At 40.6% G+C, this 9,425-nt stretch overlaps 1 pseudogene; it reads left to right on the forward strand.

Moving 5' to 3' along the window:
* The first annotated feature begins 2,161 nt into the window (after positions 1-2,161).
* On the forward strand, positions 2,162-3,755 carry LOC101613409 (annotated as a pseudogene).
* Positions 3,756-9,425: the final 5,670 nt, after the last annotated feature.

Raw genomic sequence — 9,425 nt, forward strand, 5'->3', positions numbered from 1 at the left:
AATTTCCAACTCCACACGTGAGCTCAGATTGTGTCTATTGCTTACACTAGCTCAGGTGCCATCCCCAATCTGTCTCCCACACCAGCTGACTGCCATTGTCCTGTTGTGGGGGTGCAGACTGCTTACAGGTCCCAGTGTTCCACCACACCAGAGTTTGGGCTGCTTCAGTGCTTGCTGCCTCTACGTCCCTCCTAGCATGAGCGCAGGCAGCTTTGGCACATTACCACCTAAGAGCTAGGCAACTTTGGTGCCCTCGCCAGGCAGTAGATCAGGCTGCTTTAGCAAGAAAGCGCCAAAGCACAGGCTGCTTGGCAACAGCCTCAGGCTGCTTTAGATTCCCATTGTGCTTGGGCCCAGGCTGGTCCACCCACCTACGTGCCCATACACTGCAATGGGCAGACCACAGCACAAAAGAAATAACATGAGAAATAAATACAAGAAAATCCAGTTAGATCACCCAGTCCAACAATGCACATCTCTAATCAAAACATAGAAGAGTCACTAGGATCAGAACACCAAAATGATGCTATGAGCAATGCATCCCTGACCAAGCTACTGGTAGAACTTGCAGAAAAGCAAAAGAAGAACTGATAATTGTGTGGATGCTGCCATCACTAGATTAGACTTAACAGATAAGAAAATGGAAGGAGTTCAAAGAAAGTTAAGAGATATGAGGGAGAGTGAAAAAAAAAGGACCTCAAAAATCAGCTAGCAATACTGAATGAAGACATAAAGAAATGCAAGAAAATCAGAAAATGATATGAAAAGGGAGCTTGACAGAGGGATGGAAATCATACATAGAAAAGTAGTAGAAAATGCAAACCAAATTGAACAAATCTAAAACTCTCTAGAAGCTCTCAAGAACAGAGTCAGTGAAGTGGAGGATAGAAACTCGGATCTGGAAGACAAGATGGAAGAAACAGATTGAGTTCAAAAATTTTAGTAAGTTCAAAAGTTCCTGTGAACAGAACATGACAGAATTGTGGGATACACTTAAAAATCCAATAATTAAGATCATTGGAATACCAGAAGGAGAAGAAATTCAGACCAAAGGCATGGAGAACTTACTTAAGAAAATAATTGAAGAAAACGTCCCCAGTCTCTTAAAAGAAAGGCCCATCGAGATACAAAAAGCTAACAGAACTTCAAACAGACTGGACCAAAGGAGAAACTCTCCAAGACATACTGTCATTAAGACTCTAAACATTGACACCAAAGAGAAAATCCTAAAAGCAGCTAGGGAAAAACAGCACACCACTTTCAAAGGAAACCCCATCAGAATTACTCCAGACTTCTCAATGGAAACCCTGAAAGCCAAAAGGAAAGAAAAACTACAAAGTCTAAGAACCTATGGCTTCCAACCCAAACTACTCTACCCAGCAAAAGTATCCCTCATAAAAGATGGTGAAAGAAAAACTTTCCATGACAAAACTCGGCTTTACAATTATATGAACACAAAACCAAACCTACAGAGAACATTTCAGGAAATTCTCCACAGGGAAGAAACAAATAATCACACTCAAATGCCTACAAGAAGCAGATCACAATAACCAAACTCAGAGTAGGCACAAAAACTTCAAAGCCCATGAAACCACCAAACCACATATACCATCACAATATGGCAGGGATCAAATCAAATCTCACAGTCATTACACTAAATATTAATGACTATAATTGACCCATCAAGAGACACAAGCTAACAGGATGGATCAAAAAATTAGACCCCTCAATCTGTTGTCTTCAAGAAACCCACCTCAGGTGGGCGCGGTGGCATGCCTGGGAGGGCCGGGTTGGGGTGTGTGGGGGGGGATGTTGATTACGGGGCGCGCTGGCTGCCAAGGGTACCCACTGTCAGCCTGAGGCGAGGCTGCGGACAGACGGACTGGCCCACGGAAGGCTGTGCGGAAAGTCACACCCTTATAATGGATAGATCAGGCTCCATTAGTGTGGATGTCATGGTAACAATATAGGAAGTAAACTTAATTTCTCACTTCTGCAAGTAGTCATGACTACTGAAGAAATAAAAACTATAAACTACAGCAGAATTCATTTTGGTACCTTTTATGAAAATCCTAATTTTGTTTTTAACTTGGGTAACTTTACGCTAAAGGTCTGAACAAGCCATGAGCTCATTTTATTAGGCAAATACACACTGATAATAATGCCTAGAAGAGGATCAGTGCTTCACACCTGGACCCACTGGCAACTATTGGGCCTAGCTTTGCTCTGCAGTTTGGTGCTGTTCATGTACCTTCTGGAATTTGCCCCCCCTCCAGACCGATGGGAATGCGTCTCTTCCTGGCATCATTAGAGAAAATTACGGTAAAGAGTATTACCAAGCCCTCCTGCAGGAGCAAGAACATTACCAAACAAGAGCGAGCAGTCTGAAATGACAAATTTCCCAGCTGAAGCAGGAGCTCCAGGAAATGAGTGAGAAGATGAGAGCCCTGCAAGAGAGAAAGCACCCAGGGGCCAATGGCCTCGGCCCCCAAGTCCACAAGGAGCAAGCCCCCAGCTACCTTCTCAAGTTTCTTCATTCCCAGATTGACAAAGCCAAGGTTAGTGTAGGAGCCAAACTTCCCAGTGAGTATGGAGTCATTCCCTTTGAAAGTTTTACCCTCATGAAAGTCTTTCAGCTGGAAATGGGTCTCACTCGCCATCCGGAAGAAAAGCCAGTTAGAAAAGATAAACGAGATGAATTGGTAGAAGTTATTGAAGCTGGCCTGGAGGTCATCAATAATCCTGATGAAGATGACGAACAGGACGATGAGGGTGGCCCCCTTGGAGAGAAACTGATGTTTAATGAAAATGACTTCATAGAAGGTTATTATCGTACTGAGAGAGATAAGGGCACACAATATGAACTCTTTTTTAAGAAAGCAGATATTATGGAATACAGACATGTGACCCTCTTCTGCCCTTTTGGACCACTCATGAAATTGAAGAGTGAGATGATTGATAGTTATTAATATTATTGTGCCACTTGCTGAAAGAACTGAAGCATTTGTACAGTTTATGCAGAACTTCAGGGATGTTTATATTCATCAGGACAAGAGGATTCATCTCACAGCTGTGTATTTTGGTAAAGAAGGACTATCTAAAGTCAAGTCTATCCTGGAATCTGTCACAAGTGAGTCTAATTTTTACAATTGCACCTTGATCTCATTGAATGAAGAATTTAATCGTGAACGAGGCCTGAATGTGGGTGCCGGTGGTTGGGACAAGGGAGAGGGCTTGATGTTTTTCTGTGATGTTGATATATATTTCTCTGCCGAATTCTTCAACAGCTGCCAGTTAAATGCTGAACCAGGTAAAAAGGTATTTTATCCTGTGGTGTTCATTCTGTACAATCCTGCCATTGTTTATGCCAACCAAGATGTGCCGCCCTCCGTGGAGCAGCAGTTGGTTCATAAAAAGGTTTCTGGTCTTTGGCGAGATTTTGGCTTTGGAATGACTTGTCAATATCAATCAGATTTTCTGGCCATTGGTAGATTTGACATGGAAGTAAAAGGTTGGGGTGGAGAAGATGTTCATCTTTATCACAAATACTTACATGGTGACCTTATTGTGATTCGGACTCCAGTTACTGGTCTTTTCCACCTGTGGCATGAGAAGCACTGTGCAGAAATGTGCATCGAGTCCAAAGCCATGAATGAGGCCTCTACTCCCACCTGGGAATGATGGTCTTTAGGGAGGAAATCGAGATGCACCTCCGTAAGCAGGCATACAGAACAAACAGCAAGGCTGCAGGATGACGTGTTAAATACCACAGTCTGAACCTCAGACCAACACTGTCTAGTGAGCCTCAAATCCAGCCTCAGATTTGGTGCCTCTTCCAGAGAAGACGTGTTTACTGTTCATGTTCTTTCTGAAATTTCTTTGCATCTCAACTTGATGGGAAATGAGAAGAAACAAAAAAAAAAAAGCATTTTGATGTCAAGCCTCTTCTTTGTGAAAATACTGCAGAACAGTTGACAAAATGAAGTTTGATATTTGTTACAAAAGTGGGTCTGAGTTCAAAAAACAAAAAAAGGAAACCCACCTCACCACTAAAGACAGACACCTCCTCAGGGTGAAAGGGTGGAAAACCATATTCCAAGCAAATAGGAATAAGAAACAAGCAAGCATAGCTATATTAATATTGGATAAAATAGACTTCAAAGCAAAAATAATCAAACAGGACAAAGAAGGCCACTTCCTTCTTAACAAGGGAATGATCCATCAAGAGGATATTACAATCACAAATCTGTATGCACCAAACACAGGGGCACCACAGTTCATAAAACAAAACCTACTTGATAATAAAACAGAAATAAGCACCAACACCATCATAGTAGGGGACTTCAACACATCATTATCAGTAATAGATCATCCAAACAGAAACTCAACAGGGAAGTAAAAGAGCTCAACAAAACCATAAATCACTTAGACCTAACGGACATCTACAGAACTTTCCATCCCAAATCCACAGACTACACATTCTTCTCAGCAGCCCATGGAACATTCTCTAAAATAGACCACATACTGGGCCACAAGGCCTGCCTCCACATATTTAGAAAGTTTGACATAATTCCTTGCATGATATCAGATCACAATGCTGTATTGCTAGAAATTAACAACAAAAGACCCACCAAGAATCCCAATGGCATCTGGAAACAGAACAGCACACTTTTAAACAATAAATGGATAGTGAATGAAATAAAAAATGAAATTGCAAAATTTCTAGAACTGAATGACAATGAGAACACATCATACAAAAACTTATGGGACACAATGAAGGTGGTCCTCAGGGCAAAATTCATAGCACTCAATGCTTTCAGAAAAAAGACACAGAGAGATCGCAAATCAATAACTGAACCATCCACCTAAAGGCACTGGAAAACAAAAAAAATCCATCCCAAAGAGCTCTAGAAGGAAAGAAATAATTAAAATCAGAGCAGAAATTAATGAATAGGAAACTAAGAAAACAATTAACCCAATTGACAAAACAAAGAGCTGGTTCTTTGAAAAAATAAATAAGATTGACAAACCCCTAGCCAATTTGATCAGGCAAAAAAAAAAAAAAAAAAAAAAAAAAAAAACAGATACTTTAACAAAATTCAAACTGAAAAAGGAGAGATCACAGCAGACATAAGGGAAATTGGAAGAATCTTCAGGACTTATTTCAAAACCCTCTACTCTACAAAACTGGATAATGCATAGGAGATGGATGAATTCCTGGATGCATACCATCTATCAAAGCTAAACTCAGAGCAAATTAATCTCCTAAATGAACTTATCACACTCATTGAGATTGAAAAATTAATTAAAAAAAAAACCTCTCCAAAAAGAAAAGTCCAGGACCAGATGGCTTCTCAGCTGAATTCTATCAAACCATCATGGAAGAACTCAAACCAATGTTCCTCAAACTGTGCCACACAATTGGAGAACAAACGTAAGCTACCCAACTCCTTTTAAACCAGGCAGAGATGCCACAAGAAAAGAAAACTACCACCATATTTCCCTGATGAACTTAGATGCAAAGATCCTGGACAAAATCCTCGCAAACTAAATCCAACAACACATCAAAAGAATTATCCACCTTGACCAAGTGGGATTCATCCCAGGAACACAGGGGTGGTTCAACATACAAAATTTTGTCAATGTAATACACCACATAAACAAGGTTAAACACAAAAACCACATGATCATTTCAATAGATGCAGAAAAGGCCTTTGACAAGGTACAACATCACTTCATGATCAAAACATTGAAGAGAATTGGCATGGTTGGTTCATATCTTAACATAATAAAGGCAATATACAATGCTCCTAAGGCCCAAATAATACTTAATGGAGAGTGACTGGAGGAATTCCCATTAAGATCTGGAAGAATACAGGGTTGTCCACTCTCACCTCTGCTATTCAGTATAGTACCGGAAGTCCTAATTCAAGTGATAAGACAGGAGAAGGAAATTAAAGGGATATAATTTGGAAAGGAAGAAGTTAAGTTAGCTCTATTCATTGATGACATGATTGTATATGTAAGAGACCCAAGAGACTCCATCCTAAAACTCCTGAAGGTGATTTACTCCTATAGCAAAGTTTCAGGATACAAAATCAATGCACAAAAATCAGTAGCATCTCTATATGCAAATAACAAAGATACAGAGAAAGAAATAAAGGACATGGTCCCATTTTCAATAGCAATAAAAAAAAAACACCTTGGAATAATGTTAACCAAGGAAGTGAAAGATCTATACAATGAAAACATAAAAACACTCAAAAAAGAAATTGAGGAGGACTTGAGAAAATGGAAAGACCTCCCATGCTCCTGCATAGGCAGATTTAACATTGTGAAGATGGCAATCCTACCAAAGGCAATATACAGATTCATATTAAAATCCCAATAGTGTTCTTCACAGAGATAGAAGAAAATGATCCCAAATTTCATATGGAAAGGGAGAAGGCTTCACATATCAAAACATATCCTCAGCAAAAGAAATACCTCTGGAGGCATCACCATACCTGATCTAAAGCTATATAACAAATCCAAAGTAATAAAAACATCATGGTACTGACAATAAAACAGGAGCATAGACCAATGGAATAGACATGAGTACCCAAACTTTGGGTCAAGTAACTACAGCTACTTGATATTTGACAAAGGCCCTAACAATATAGGATGGGAAAAACGACAGCATCTTCAACAAATGGTGCTGGACAAACTGGATAACCATATACAGGAAATGGAAACTTGATCCACACATTTCACCATGCATTACACTCAAGTCCAAGTGGATCAAAGACCTCAATATAAGACCAGAAACTCAACTAGTACTGAAAGAAAATATAGGAAGTACTTTCCATGATATAGGAATAGAAAAAGACTTCCTGAACAAAACCCCAGTAGCTCATGATCTTAGGCAGTCACTCAACCAATGGGATCACATGAAGCTGAAGAGTTTCTTTACACACAAGTATACAATAAGCAAAGCCAATAGATTAACCACAGAATGGGAGAAAATATTTGCTGGTTATCCAACTGACAGAAGCCTAACATCTAGAATCTACAAAGAACTCAAAAAATCTAAACAGTAAAAAGTCAAACACCCCACTCACAAAATGGTGAAAGAGCTCAACAGGCAGTTCACAGAGGAAGAAATACAGAAGGAAAACACACATTTAAGAAAATGTTCTTGGGCTAGAGAGATGGCTTAGTAGTTAAGCACTTGCCTGTGAAGCCTAAGGACCCCGGTTCAAGGCTCGATTCCCCAGGACCCATGTTAGACAGATGCACATGGGGGGGGGCACGTGTCTGGAGTTCGTTTGCAGTGCCTGGAAGCGCTGGTGTGCCCATTCTCTCCTTCCCTCCCTCCCCCACCCTCTTTCTCTCTGTCACACTCAAATAAATAAAAATAAACAAAAAAAAAATAAAAGAAAGAAAATGTTCTACATCCTTAATCATCTAGGAAATGCAACTTAAAACAACAAAGAGATTCCACCTTAACCAAGTAAGGATAGCAAACATCAAAAAATCAAATGAAAATAAATGCTGGAGAGGATGTGGAGAAGTAGGAACACTCATCCACTGTTAGTGGGAATGGAAGATGGTACAACCACTTTGGAAAGCAATCTGAAGACTCCTGAAAAAGCTGACTGTAGAGATACCAACAGACCCAGTTATTCCCTTACAGGACATCTACTCTAAAACCTTCAAACCAAAGGCCAGAGAGATTTGCTCAACCATGTTTGTAGTGACTCAATTCATAATAGCTAATAGCTGGAATCAACCAAGATGTCCATCACTAGAAGAATGGATAACTAAGATGTGGTATATCTACACAATGAATTCTATACAGCAGTAAGAAAAAAGAACACATTGAAATTTGTGGAAAAAATGGTTGAACCTGGAACAGATCATTCTCATTGAACTTACCAAATCACAGAAAAAAATTCACCACATAGTCTTACTCATCTTTAGCACCTAACCTGAATCTACCCAAGATGCCTTACATATCTAGAAAGCTTCTCATGGACTAGACAATAGGATGGGTAGGGAGGGAGCAAGGGGATTTATGGTAGGAAACACAAACCTAGACCCAAATGGCAATGGTACCATAAAGTTCTACATTCTAAAAGGCAGACCAAATGGCTAAACCTTGACCAGGCCCTTAGAGAGTACACCTGTCCCACAAGACACTGGAGAGGGTATGATGAAGACTGACCTTAATCTTCTACAGCCTCTCTCTATCCCTTGCTCTATTCTCTCTATCTCTTTCATATTAATTATCTTTTTCTTCCTTTTCTTCGTGGGCACTGATTTGCAACTCCCAGTACCAGCATATGACTACCATCCACAATGAGCTTTTGATCAGAGAGACCTACAAGGTTTCCTAAAAGGAAGACAGATTTCTGTCAAAGTACTTGATGACCCACCAAAGGTTAGTGGTAAGACCCTACTGCTGAAGACACTTTATGCAGTTGCCACATAAAATGGAATGGCATGGCTGGAAGCTGGAAGAGAGTCAGTCCCCAGACAGTCAGCACGTCTAGTGCCAGAAGGTGCTACATGGCCGACCGTGCAAATGACAATATCTGTCCAAGCAACTCATGGTCTCACCTACTTAGCAGCAAATAACCTGTTGTGATGCTTACACAAGTGCAATAGTGGCACACAGCCATGATGGGAAACCAACTGCTCTTGATTTGGTTAACTGATTTCCCTCAGTGGTATGGAACCCATAGCTGGAGCTGGGAAACAAGTCAGAACCATATCCAAACATAAGCCCGCTCTCCACTACCAAACTACCACCAATCATGGGCTACAAGAGGACCTATACCTACTAAATTCTCTACTGGTGCTAACTTACTGTACATTGGAGAATCTGCTTCTCTTTTACAGATAGACGCAGATCCTAAGGAGAGAGCCACCCCATCATACCTTAAAAGGTCCCCGGCTGAAACTAAGAACAATTGGTGAAACAAGCAAAGGTGCTGTTTTCTTGGTGAACCGGGTACCAACACAAGGGTGAAGGAGATCAACACAGAGAAAAATCAACTCCTACCAAATCAGAGAGCCAGAGACCTAGAGGCCCCCAACACCTCATCACTGAAGCAGAACAAAAATGAACCCAACATGGCTCAGGGAAATTTTGTGGAAGAGGGAGCAGAAAGAATGTCAGAGCTACATGTTGGGTCATGATATGCAGACATTTATCCTACCCATAACTGTGGGCTGACTCCAGAATGCATGACCCATATACCTCAACAAGGAGGGGCCAAGGGGATCATGGATGAGCCCAATAATGGTACCAAATTGACTGTATTTGCTGAGTACAAACTAATTTATTAAAAAAAATTTTTTTTTCAAAGAGTGAGGAAGGCAGTTGTGAGACCCAAGGAGATAAACTACCCCTCGCACTTCAGCCAAGCTCCAGCTGAAAC

Source organism: Jaculus jaculus, chromosome X (assembly GCF_020740685.1).
Source record: "Jaculus jaculus isolate mJacJac1 chromosome X, mJacJac1.mat.Y.cur, whole genome shotgun sequence".
Lineage (NCBI taxonomy): Eukaryota > Metazoa > Chordata > Mammalia > Rodentia > Dipodidae > Jaculus > Jaculus jaculus.